Source organism: Manacus candei, unplaced genomic scaffold (assembly GCF_025592945.1).
Source record: "Manacus candei isolate 608988 ecotype Guabito, Panama unplaced genomic scaffold, ASM2559294v1 h1tg000029l, whole genome shotgun sequence".
Taxonomy (NCBI): Eukaryota; Metazoa; Chordata; class Aves; order Passeriformes; family Pipridae; genus Manacus; species Manacus candei.
Window position 1 is genome coordinate 2,007,386 of NW_026138077.1, and position 12,400 is coordinate 2,019,785.

Genomic DNA, 12,400 nt, shown 5'->3' on the forward strand with positions numbered 1-12,400 from the left:
CCCCCCTGCTCCCACCCCACACCCACCTGGCAAAGGCAGCCTCTCCCAGAGAAGCGTGGAGCATCAGGATTCCCAGCGGTTCCCAAAAGTGCTCCGGAGCTGCTCAGGCTCCTCCAAGCTCCCGGTCCCACTGCAGTTCCACCTCTCCAGTGCCAGGCAGGAAAGGCTGACATCTGATTCCACCCTCCCAGCACCGCCCAGCCAGTGACATTCCCAGGCACAGAGTTCTGTCCCAGGCCGAGCTCGCCCCACCACATCCCCCAGCCTCTCTTCCTGGCCAGTGTCAGCAGGTCTCTGCTGGTGGGTGTCCAACACCTCCTCCGGGGTTCCACTCCCACCATTCCCACCGTGTCCCTGTCTCCCAGAGTGCTGGGAGACTCCCTCTCTGCAGGATCCAAGATGTCCTGATGTTAAACCCGTGGCAGGTGAGGTGCTGCAGGCAAAGTCAACCTGGGACTTGCACAGCACTCCCCTGTTATCCCAGTCCTACCAACACCAGGCAGCAGGAAAAATGTCCCAGCCTACCTGTTGCTGATCTAATTCCTTGACCACAGGGCTGGAGCCCCTCTGCCATGCAGCCAGGCTGGGAAAGCTGGAGCAGGGAAGACTCCAGGGAGAGCTGAGAGCCCCTTGCAGGGCCTAAAGGGGCTCCAGGAGAGCTGGAGAGGGACTGGGGACAAGGGATGGAGAGACAGGACACAGGGAATGGCTTCCCACTGCCAGAGGGCAGGGTTAGATGGGATATTGGGAAGGAATTCCTGGTTGAGAGGGTGGTGAGGGTCTGAGATGAATTCCCAGAGAAGCTGTGGTTGCCCCATCCCTGGAAGTGTCCAAGGCCAGCCTGGATGGGGCTTGGAACAACCTGGGCTAGTGGAAGGTGTCTCTGCCCATGGCAGGGGGTAGAATGGGATAAGCTTTAAGGTCCCTTCCAACCCAAACCATCCAGGGATTCCAAGATTCCATAATCCCTGCCATTATCTCCCAGCTTTACCTTGTCCATATATTTCATCTTCCTGTCCATTCTGTGCAGATTTCTAAAATCTGGCCTTCAGATATTTTTAAATGCTGGATAAAAAAAACAGACTATCATTTCAAAGCATCTAAAAGTAGATTCCACTTTCACAGACTCGGTGGAGCAGCAATTTCCCCACTTGCTCCGAAGCAGCCGAGACTCCGCTGTTCGGAACTATAAATATATTCATGGATATTTTCCCTGGCACGAAGCACTTCAGTTTTAAAGGCAAGAGATTCATCAACTCTTCTGGAGAGCTCCATCCTCACTGCTTTGATTCTGTCAGTGAGCACAGGCTCCTGGCAGGAGTGGAGGAGGGCACAATCTGCCACCATCTGCAGGGTGCAATCCATCGGAAAAGGTGACTGTCCTCAAGAAATTAGCACAGCCCAAGCATTTAACTTCCCTCTGGAATGTTATGTTCAACCAACAGGCTCTTTCCAGAGCCATTCTGCAAAATGTTCCCATTCCCTGCATGGTGTTGCTTTTTTTTTTTTTCTTTGAAGTTTTAATGTAGTCTTTTATCCAAAGTGGGTAAAATTTTCCATCCTTCCTGGGAGCATTCCACAATCCCAGCTAAATATTTCTACAGGAGATCAGTGTTATCAACGTGAGGAGCTTAATCTGCTGAGACAGATCCCCTGAACTTCAGCACACTAAAGAAAGCCCCCCCCAGGGCTGCCTCTGCGGCTGGCACCCGGCCATTTCCCAATCACCCACTATTCAGAGCCCACAGATTCCCATTGGATGGCTCCAAACTCACAGCCACAGTGCCCCTTTAGCCCAGCCGCAGATTTCAGGAGGTTTTTCAGAACTGATTGCTGATACAAGTATGAAGTGAGGGAAAAGGAAGAAAAGCCACCTTGAAATTATCCCCAATTGTCGGCGGCGGGAGAGCAACGGAGCACATTTCCGAGGCAGGAGGGAAGGTTCAATAACCTGCCTAATTTTCCCTTCTCTCCAGAATGAATAAACTGTCAGGAAGAAATCCAGCTGAAAGATAGCCTGGCTCTTCCACAGCTTCAAAGGAGGCTCCAGCTCCTGCCCACACGCTCCCAGGACATGCTGTTCAAGCTAAAGAGACACCACGGGAAGGAAAGGCTCCGAGAGGGAACAAACTGTGTGTTACAGGAACCAAAGAGCCTGTATTTCCTTCCTTGCCCCAGTCCTGCTGGCTCACACGCTAAATAACACTCACCCATCAAAGGGATCCTTCAGGAAGGGTTTTGGTGGATCTCAGGGAAAGGTTCTTCCCCCAGAGGGTGATTGGCACTGAACAGGCTCCCCAGGGAATGGTCACAGCCCCAAAGCTGCCAGAGCTCCAAGAGGGTTTGGATAACACCTTAAGGGATGTTAGGGTGTCCTGGGCAGGGGCCAGGAGCTGGACTGGATGGTCCTTGTGGGTCCCTTCCAGCCCAGGAGATTCCATGACCCTGTGAACCATTTCCAAAGCAGGCTGCATCCAAAGGTTCCGATCCTTTCCACTCCAGAAAAAGGGAAGTGATAATAATTACTCAGCAACCCATGACACCAATGCTAAACCCAGTAAAAATTCCTGGATGAAGCAGAGAGCAGGGAGAAAACAGGCAAAGGAAAACTGATGCTTGGAGCCTTCCCTGGACATTGCTGACCATGGGAACCATCCAGGACTTCACTACTAAGCTGCAGCTCCTTGAGCACATGGCAGAGTTGGAAGGAGTAGAGGAAAAAAGGGGGAATTTTTCGTTGAGGAAAATAAATAGACATGGAAACAGCAAATGGATCAGGGCTCAGGTTTATGGAGCTGCTGGGTCCCAGGTGGCTCTCAGACTCCAAGGCTTCCAACCCCAACCTTTCACATGCTCCATCGAGCCTTTCTGCTACAAGACAAGAGAGGAAATACTGAGGGAGAACCCCACAGAGGTGAACAAAATCTTTCAGGGATCTGAGAAAACTTCCAATTGAAGGCAAAAACCAAACAGCAGGATCAGGGAAGCTGGACAGGACACGTCTGCTTCACACACAGCTTCTGGGAGACCTACAGCTTGAGCAGGACCCTGGGAAGGCTCCTCCACCTCCCTGCTGTCCCCAGCATTCCCCAGGGTGCACCAGGACAACACAGCCAGAAACAACAGCTCCACATCTCCATCCCACAGGTATCCCAGGAAGCACAGCTCCCCTCTTCCCCAGGGCTGGAATTATGCAGGCCAGTGCCATCTGTTCAGACCCAGATCCCTGTGTTCTCACCTTAAGAACTGCCCCATCCTGGGGAGAGCAGCCTGTTCCCTTGTCCCTGGGGGGAAAAATTTCATCCTGAGAGCTTGTATTTAAACAGAGATTTGGAGTTCAGCAGGAAAGGACCCATTTCAGCTCATCCCTCTGGACTGGGCTCAGAGCCAGCAGCCAACCCACCCTGCACAGCCTCAGCAGCTCTGCCTTCCCAAGAATCCTGGAACCATCAGAGGGGTTGGGTTGGAAGGGACCCTGAGGATCATCTCGTTCCACCCCCTGCCATGGGCAGGGACACCTTCCACCAGCCCAGGTTGCTCCAAGCCCTGTCCAACCTGGCCTGGGACACTTCCAAGGATGGGGCAGCCACAGCTTCTCTGGGAATTCCATTCCAGGGTCTCACCACCCTCACAGGGAAGAATTTCTTCCCAATATCCAACCTAACCCCACCCTCTGTCAGGGCAGAAAACTCATCCTCACACATTGTCCCATCTCCACATCCAAGCCTGTTACTGCAACAGCATCAAATTTGCTGCTCGCCAGTGACAATTCCTTTTGGTCCAACATTTTAAGGATCACAGACAAAGCACCAATCTCAGGGTATTACACACCAAGCACCCCCAAAGTTATTCACATCCAGAGGTGAGAATCCTTTCCCAACGTGCTAATTCAGGAGGCCCAAACCAGAAGTGCAGAGTGCCCACCAAAGGGCGGCTGCTTAACCAAAATCACCAGGTAAGGTCAGAAACAAGGCTAGAAGTGCACAAATAAACTGCAATTAAAGCAAAGGACTTTGAAACCGCTCCTGACCAAATTCTGGGAGCAGTCCAAGGTTCACCAGGGGCTCTCCCAGCTCACGCCAAAGCTGTGGCAGATCTTCCCAGGGCTATGGAGGGCCCTGTTCAGCTGTTGGGTAGATTTCACAGCAGGAAAAGCGTCACTTGTCCCACCTCACACCCTCTGAAGGCCAAGGAGATCCTGAGCACTCGACCTTCTTGTAGAGAACGTTCCCTGCCCCAGGCCCAGCTTGCTCCACTCCCTGGAATGAGGCTTTCCAGATGGCTTCCAGATTCTCCCCTCATACAAGGAGGCACGATTTTACCTGCTGGCCACCAGAGAAGGCACCAGGAACTCCTCCAAGGAAGAAAGGTTGATGGGAAGGGAAAGCAGAGCTACAGCAAGAAGCAGCTGAAGAGGCACAAGACCTCCAGAGGTGTTTTGAGGATGCCCCAAGCAGCGTGTTCCTTAAAATTATCCTCCAGGGACCTTGGCATTTTACCCACGAGATTACACAGGTTCATCCTGAGTGTTTCCAGCTGGGATTCATTCACTCAGAGGACAGCTCCTAACACCTCCCTTGATTCACTTTGATGATGGAAAGCAACAGAAAGCTCCAACAGAGGAAAATCCCCCCCCCGGTGCCCCCAGAAAGGTACAACCCACAACTCCCTCCCACTCAGAATTTCCCTTTTTTTCCTGTTCTGTTGGAAATAAGGGGTTAACACAAGCTGAAATGCTCATGGAATACACAATGCTTTTGCCTTGCCACACTGGCTCATTATTCCACGGTGATCTAATCTAGTAATAGTAGATAATATCAGAATGTGGATTTGCTTTAGTGAAAGCATTTGAAATGGCATTAAACACAGGAACAGGAGGGTGGCACGTTCCTGAATGAAAACCTCCCATTCCTGGGGTGGAGAGGAGCAACTCCTGTTTCCAAGCCAAGGAGAAGCGAGTCCACCTTTCCATGAGGCCAACCCAAAACACCAGAGCCGTTCAGGTTGGAAATGCCCTGCAGGATCCCCAAGTCCAACCATTAACCAGCACCAGTACCATGTTCAGCACTAACCCCCCCGCCCCAGGTGCCACATCCACACGGCTTTGGAACCCCTCCCGGGATGGGGACTGCACCACTGACTGCCCTGGGCAGCCCCTGCCAAGGCCTGACCACCCTTTCCAGGAAGAAATTTTCCCAATATCCAACCTGACCCTCCCTGGCACAGCTGGAGGCCGTTCCCTCTCCTCCTGTCCCTTGTTCCCTGGGAGCAGAGCCCGACCCCCCCCAGCTCCCCCCTCCTGTCAGTGGGTTGCAGAGCCAGAAGGTCCCCCCTGAGCCTCCTTTTCTCCAGGCTGAGCCCCCCCAGCTCCCTCAGCTGCTCCTGCTGCTCCAGCCCCTTCCCAGCTCCGTTCCCTTCCCTGCACACGCCCCAGCCCCTCCATGTCCTTCTTGTCCCGAGGGGCCAAAACTGCCCCCAGGATTCCAACAGGCATCGTCAAGGCTGGATGGACTTTGTGTATGTCCAAAATGATGTGACAAACGGCATAAAGGAAGTTTAAAAAGTGTATTAATGAGTATTATTGTCCTTCCTTTAGGGCACAGCAGCTTTTCCCCACCATGTGCAGCCTCCCAGGGGAATAAACAGCCCCAAAGCACCCCTGGGCTGCACCTGCGGCAGTGCCCGGATTGCCCAGCGCTCCAGGACTGCCTGGAGACACCACTGACACATCCTGAGGATCCTCAGGAGCTGGAACACCCAGGGGAGCTCTGAAATCCGGGAGGGTTTCTCAGATGACTGCATGATGAAATATTTTTGCGTGTTACAAAAGGAAACAAGTGTTCTAAACCTTCTTCTGCGGAGGGTTCCGAATATAATGGTGGGTTTGGGTTGGGAGGGACCTTAAAGATCATCCAGTGCCACCCCCTGCCATGGGCAGGGACACCTTCCACTAGCCCAGGTTGCTCCAAGCCCTGTCCAACCTGGCCTTGGACACTTCCAGGGATCCAGGGGCATCCATAGCTTCTCTGGGCAACCTGTGCCAGGGCCTCCCCACCCTCATAGCTAGGAATTCCTGCCCAATATCCCATCTAGCCCTGCCCTCTGGCAGTGGGAAGCCATTCCCTGTGCCCTGTCCCTCCATCCCTTGTCCCAAGTCCCTCTCCAGCTCTCCTGGAGCTCCTTTAGGCACTGGAATGGGCTCCAAGGTCTCCCTGGAGCCTTCTCTTCTCCAGGCTGACCAACTCAATTGTCCATGTGCCATCAGATGTCTTGAGCTGCCCTACAGGTCTTCCCAACCCTCTTCTCCCAAAAAACCACCATAATCCCCACATCCTCCAACACAACCAGGAAAATAAAACCCACAGCTAAGTAAAACAAGGGCCAAGAGTTGCAAGGAGCAGAATCAGCCAACTTGTACCGACAGCGGCGCTGAGAAGGGTCATTGTTCTCAGTGAGCAAAAATCCATGAAAAAAGCAAAAAAAAGCCTTGCTTTCTCATTTTTAAGACATTTCTCTGTTATGTCGGGGTTTTTTGATAACAAATCAATAATGATAAATCAAAATGTGCTCAGCCTGGAGAAAAGGAGGCTCAGGGGGGACCTTCTCACCCTCTGCAACTCCCTGACAGGAGAGGTTTATTTTGGATACTGGGGAAAATTTCTTCCTGGAAAGGGCGGTCAGGCACTGGCAGGGGCTGCCCAGGGTGGTGGTGGAGTTCCCATCCCTGGAGGTGGCCAAACAACACATGGATGTGGTATCTGAGGACAGGGGTTTGTGCTGCCCGTTCGACTTGATGGCCTTAAAGGGCTTTTCCAACTTTAATTCCATGATTTAGGAAAGCCTCAAAAGTGATTCAAGCCTTCTTGGGGTGGCAGGGAAGCTTGAGATCAGCAAATTTTAATTTGGAGCTGCTACAAAAAGCATCCAGAACCCTCTCCCATTGCTGCTCCAGGGATTGTTTGTGTCAGGAAAAGACAACCCTGGGTTACTCTGCTGCACAGCCCGGGAGAGCAAAAGGCTCTGAGCTGGGGCAGACTGGCCAAAATCAGCCAGGCTGTTCCAAGCCAGTGATCCTGTGCCTCCAGAGCTGCTGCTCTCCCAAGGAGGGCTCTCTGGGGAGGAGGCACATGCTGCTTGGAGTTAGGAATTAATGTCTTTAAGGAATATTTTTAATTCCTAACAGGCTTGAATTCTCTCTTTAAATGACTATCAAAGTCATGCCTTTTTCTTCATAATGCCTTTCCAAATCCATATTATATACGTGGAAAATCGTTGAATAGAAGGCTTGATATACAGAAAACAACATTATCCCATCCCTGGAAGTGTCCAGGGCCAGGCTGGACAGGGCCTGGAGCAACCTGGGATAATGGAAGGTGTCCCTGCCCACGGCAGGGGGTGGAATGGGATGAGCTCCACCCCAAATCGTTCTGTGACTCTGTGATGACCATATCAATTAACACATTGATATCAATGTGTGTCTATGTATGGATTCTATGCATTTATCCATATAATTAGTGGCCTAATACAACAATATCCTCCATCAGCTGGCCTGAACAGCAGGTTCAGCATGTTCAGTAACTACAACACATCCCAAAAGCCAGTGAGAGAAGTTAACAGTGGTATTAAGAGGACCTGAATTTCTCTGGAGATGTTTCACCTGGAAATGCCTTTCTGAAAGCTTTATCCTCCTCTCTTCCAGGGTGGCAAAGAGTGACTGGAATCAGCAGCTTCCTTAGACAGTGTGGCCCTGGTTTCCCACTACACAACTGCCTCCCTGCTTACTGGTGGCACTGGTGACACTGGTGGCCTCTGCCTGCAGCACAGTTCGAGCCCTGCACAGCCTATGGAAGAAAATCCCAAGGTGGACCCCAAATCCAGGTGAACAGCCCTGAAACAGCTCACAGAAGAACTCAAACTGAGGCAGGGGAAGGAGGGCACAGGGGCTGCTCTCCCATCACGTTTGGGGAGCTCATCCCTGCCTCTGGAACCACCACACAGGACACAGTCCTTGCTCCAGAGCCTGGAAGGAACCAGGCAGCTCCCAGTGGTCCTGGCAGCACCTTTCACTCTTCACTTCTAGCTTAGCTCATACCCTGCAACGATTTAAACACCTTCAGGATGAGCTTTTCTCCTTGTGCCAAGGAGAAAGCCGTGAGCAGGGAGGTGGGATCTGAGGATGAGGAAGCTGGCAGTGGATAAGCAGCGGGAGTAAGGCAGGGGAAGAGGAGCCTGCTGGTGTTTCCCACACTCCAAGGCATTCACCACTAAGTAAATGCTCATCTTCCCAGTTTCTCACTCCCTGGAACTAGTGCACATTGTTATCCCAAACATCCCACCTGGATGTTATTTACAATCAGGAACCGCCGTGATTACAAACTTTGCTAAATGGCAAATTTCTCCATCAGCTTTGTCCACATCCTCCAATGTTTTACACCAACAGCTATTTTTGGGTTCCTTTCCCCCAGCCACTGCTGGAAAATCCATCCCTGTCCATGGAATCACACACAGCTGCCTTTTGCTGGTGCAAGTGCATCCGGAGGCAGCGCTGCGCTGACATTCCCATCAAACCAGCAGTGCCATTCCCATCAAACCAGCAGTGCCAATCAATCCATGGCCTCCCAGGAAAATCAATCCTGACCCACATTTCAACACTCCTAAGGCCCAGCCAGCAGGAATTGTTCATCCTTTGTGCACCACGAGCAAAGGAGCAGCTGAAAACACTCAACACTCATCAATGCTGTGACTCCAGGGAGATTCCCTGGGGATGGTTTTTCCCTCCATGGATTGGAAATGCATCAAGGCAAAGCTGATCCTGTAATCACTGCAGGGTTCTACAAGGACTGCAAGGACTCATCCAAACCAAAACCTTTCACAGAACCACAGAATATCCTGAGTTGGAAGGGACCCACAAGGATCATCTCTCGTTCCACCCCCTGCCATGGGCAGGGACACCTTCCACTAGCCCAGGGAGCTCCAAACCCTGTGCAACCTGGCCTTGGACACTTCCAGGGATGGGGAAATTACTGATGGATCATCCAGTTCAACTCCTGGCCCTGCCCAGGACATACCAACAATCCCACCCTGTCCTTGAGGGCATTGTCCAAACACTCCCAGAGCTCTGGCAGCCTTGGGGCTGTGCCCACTGCCCTGGGGAGCCTGGGCAGTGCCCAACCACCCTCTGGGGGAAGAACCTTTGCCTGAGATCCAACCTAAACCTCCTGACTCAGCTCCAGCTGTTCCCTGGGGTCCTGTCCCTGGCCAGAGACAGCCTTTGGACAGTCTTCCAGACAAGAGCAGCGAGCTCCCCCAGGAAGAACCTGTGGAACGCAACTCAACTCAACGCACCTTTGGCCAACAGAAAAACCCCTGGAACTGCTGCTTCCCCAGGCATTACCTCGCTGCTGGGATCCCTCAGGCGAAGAAAGTGGACACAAAGACCTCCCACCTTTCTCCTGGCCATAAATCCTGTGGTTTGATCCCTCTCTGCTCTGAAGTCACGGAGTAACACCAGTAAATCCTCGCTGCTTTCCCTCCAGCTCCTCCTCGGTACCCAAGGCATCTCCTCTGACCGTTTTCTTTGAACACATTGTTCTCCAGCCATGCTTTAAAATCCAGTGGTGTCCCTGCATCCCTGTCATCCTGTTCTCCTGTCTCTGGAATACGTGAGCTTTGACCTTTTCAGGTTTACATTCCCAGCCTTCAGAACCCTTGAGAGCTTTGCTACAGAGACAAAAAATGAACCAGAGGAATTTCTGGAATGGTGACTGGACTACTGATGTTTCCTAAGGCAGAACACACACTGCTTCTATTCCAGCTTCCTAATTCCCTGGTAAACAAGAGAAAATTGAATGACAAAAGAACCCTAAGGAGCTGGAATCTTCAGAAAGATGGGAAACAGACTTCCAGGGCTGCCCACACAAGTGAAGAAGTTTCCAAGGGTAGCACAAACAATGCTCCAAATGAGGAATGCAGCGGGAAGAAAAAAAAATGCAGCCCAGCAACTGGATTTCCAAGTGAAGGAAAGCCAGGCAATCACTTCCCAAGGCATCCCACCACGGATCCAGCCTCACGTTTCTCCTTTTCCTTTGTGCTGTAAATGCCAGACTGATTTTTCCTGCTGTCCCTAATTTTCACAGATCCCTTCCACCCAGCTGCCTCAGCATCACACAGAGCCACAGTGTTCCCAGGCTGTGGGAAGCCCCAGCCTGGAGCAGCCCTTCCTCGCCACTGAGAGGGAGGTGTGCATGCTCTTCCCGACACATCCACCACTCACAACACCCCCTCAGGCCCCAAAACTCTGCATTTTATAAGGGCATGGAGGAACAGGACACAGGGAATGGTTTCTCAGTGCCAGAGGGCAGGGTTAGATGGGATATCTGGATGGGATGAAATTCTCCCCTGTGAGGGAGGTGAGGGGCTGGGATGGAATTCCCAGAGAAGCTGTGGCTGCCCCATCCCTGGAAGTGCCCAAGGCCAGGTTGGATGGGGCTTGGAGCAACCTGGGCTAGTGGAAGGTGTCCCTGCCCATGGCAGGGGGTGGGATGAGATGCTCTTTAAGGTCCCTTCCAACCCAAACCATTCCATGCTCCAGCCCCTTCCCCGCACACGCTCCAGCCCCTCAGTGTCTTCCCTGGCATGAGGGGCCCAGAGCTGATCCCAGGATTCCAGGTGTGCCCTCAGGCTCAGCTTTGGTGGCTCTGGGAGGGGCTCCCAATCTCTCCTTAGGCCTGGTTCCCTAAACACACATCAAACCAGGAATAAAACCACCCAAGGCAAAGCTTTTTCCATGAGAAGCACAATCCAGGGGGTTTATTACACACCTCAAATTATCATCAGCCCTCAAAAGTAGCTCCTACATATAAAAACCATCACAAAGGACTTAGGAGGTAGGAACACAGATCCATGAGCCTCAGCTTCTCTGGGTAACCTGTGCCAGGGCCTCACTCCCCTCACAGGAAAGGATTTCTCATCTAAACCTTCCCTCCTTCACCTTAAGGCCATTCCTCCTTGTCCCATCACTCCAAGCCTTTGTGAAAAGCCTCCTTTTCCTTCCCCATCTCGCTCCTGCCTGTCATTCCTGCCTCTGGGATAACTTCTGGATTGAAGCAAAGCAACTGTGCCTGCAGACCAGCAAGGGCATTCAATAAAATCAAAGCAAATAATAATATATCAAAAACCCCACATAAGAGACTCTAATACAAATGAAGGCCCATATTTTGAGGCACCAGGAACAAGTCAAAGTTAAGTTTATATTTCCAGAGGACCGAGATTTTGCAGAACTTCTCAAAATCAAACAATTTTCACCTGAAGTCAAAGTTTGGTCACACACACTGCTCAGAGCTCAAGGAGCATTTGGACAACACTCCGAGGCACAGGGTGGGATTGCTGGGGTGTCAGAGCTGGACAGGACGATGCTTGTGGGTCCCTTCCAACTCAGGATATTCTGTGATTCTCCTTTCCCCCATTTCTGTCTGCCCAGCCTCTGGATCAGGGAGCCAGGCTCCAGATCCACTCCAAAAGCACTTCAGGGCTCCACTGCCTAAGGGTAAAAAGGTTTTTGAAGCATCTGTAGTTATTGAATCAAACTGAACATCACTTACTAAAGCAGCACAAAACAGGAGGTGCTGCCCTGGGGATTCTGTGTTAATATCGACACTTTCGAGCTCAGGAGCATTACTTATAAAGAGTTTAAAAACAGAGGAAAACACAACATGAAGATTTTTTTTTTTTTGTGAAACCTTTAAAAAATGGAAGAGCCAGTCGAGGACTCAGAAACTGGGGAAGAAAAGCAAAAACATCTCAAAAAACTTCTAAATGCAGTCCTAGGTTCGAGAACGACAGAATCCCAGAGTATTTACCAGTTTCCACTCAAGTCGAGCTAATAGAAAGTCTGAACTTTAATTTCCACTGAATTACTGCCAAAAGCTTGCCTTCAGTTTAGGGTGGAAAAAGTCTTCTCCTTCCTGCTTTTTCAGGACACACAGCGAGGAAAGGAGATTTTCACATGGGTCTGGAATAACAGGACAAGGGGGAATGGCTTTCCACTGGCAGAGGGCAGGGTTAGATGGGATACTGGGAAGGAATTGTTGGCTGTGAGGGTGGGGAGGCCCTGGCACAGGTTGTCCAGAGAAGCTGTGGCTGCCCCTGGATCCCTGGAAGTGTCCAAGGCCAGGTTGGATGGGGCTTGGAGCAACCTGAGGGGTGGAACTGGATGATCTTTAAGGTCCCTCCAACCCAAACCATTCCATGAGGTGAAGCACAAAGAGGGTGCCAAAATCAAGCATGGTTTGATTGATCACAGCTTTCCCTTGGATCTGGGTCCTCTCAGGAGGGCTGGTTTCCTCCTCAGCACAACTTTATGCCTCTCCCACGTCCCAGGCCACAAGCCATCACAAAAACC

At 51.5% G+C, this 12,400-nt stretch overlaps 1 protein-coding gene across 6 annotated transcripts in view; it reads right to left on the reverse strand.

The window, feature by feature from the left end:
• The window catches only part of HDAC4 (histone deacetylase 4), a 195,567-nt gene that overhangs the window by 124,062 nt on the left and 59,105 nt on the right, over positions 1-12,400 (reverse strand). The window contains exon 1 of one of the 6 annotated variants that reach the window (XM_051791019.1): positions 27-122. The exons of the other annotated variants lie outside the window; for them this stretch is intronic. The gene's annotated coding sequence lies outside the window, so the exon portion shown is untranslated. Of the gene's footprint in view, positions 1-26; positions 123-12,400 lie in introns of those variants that run through there. 6 annotated transcript variants of the gene reach the window in all.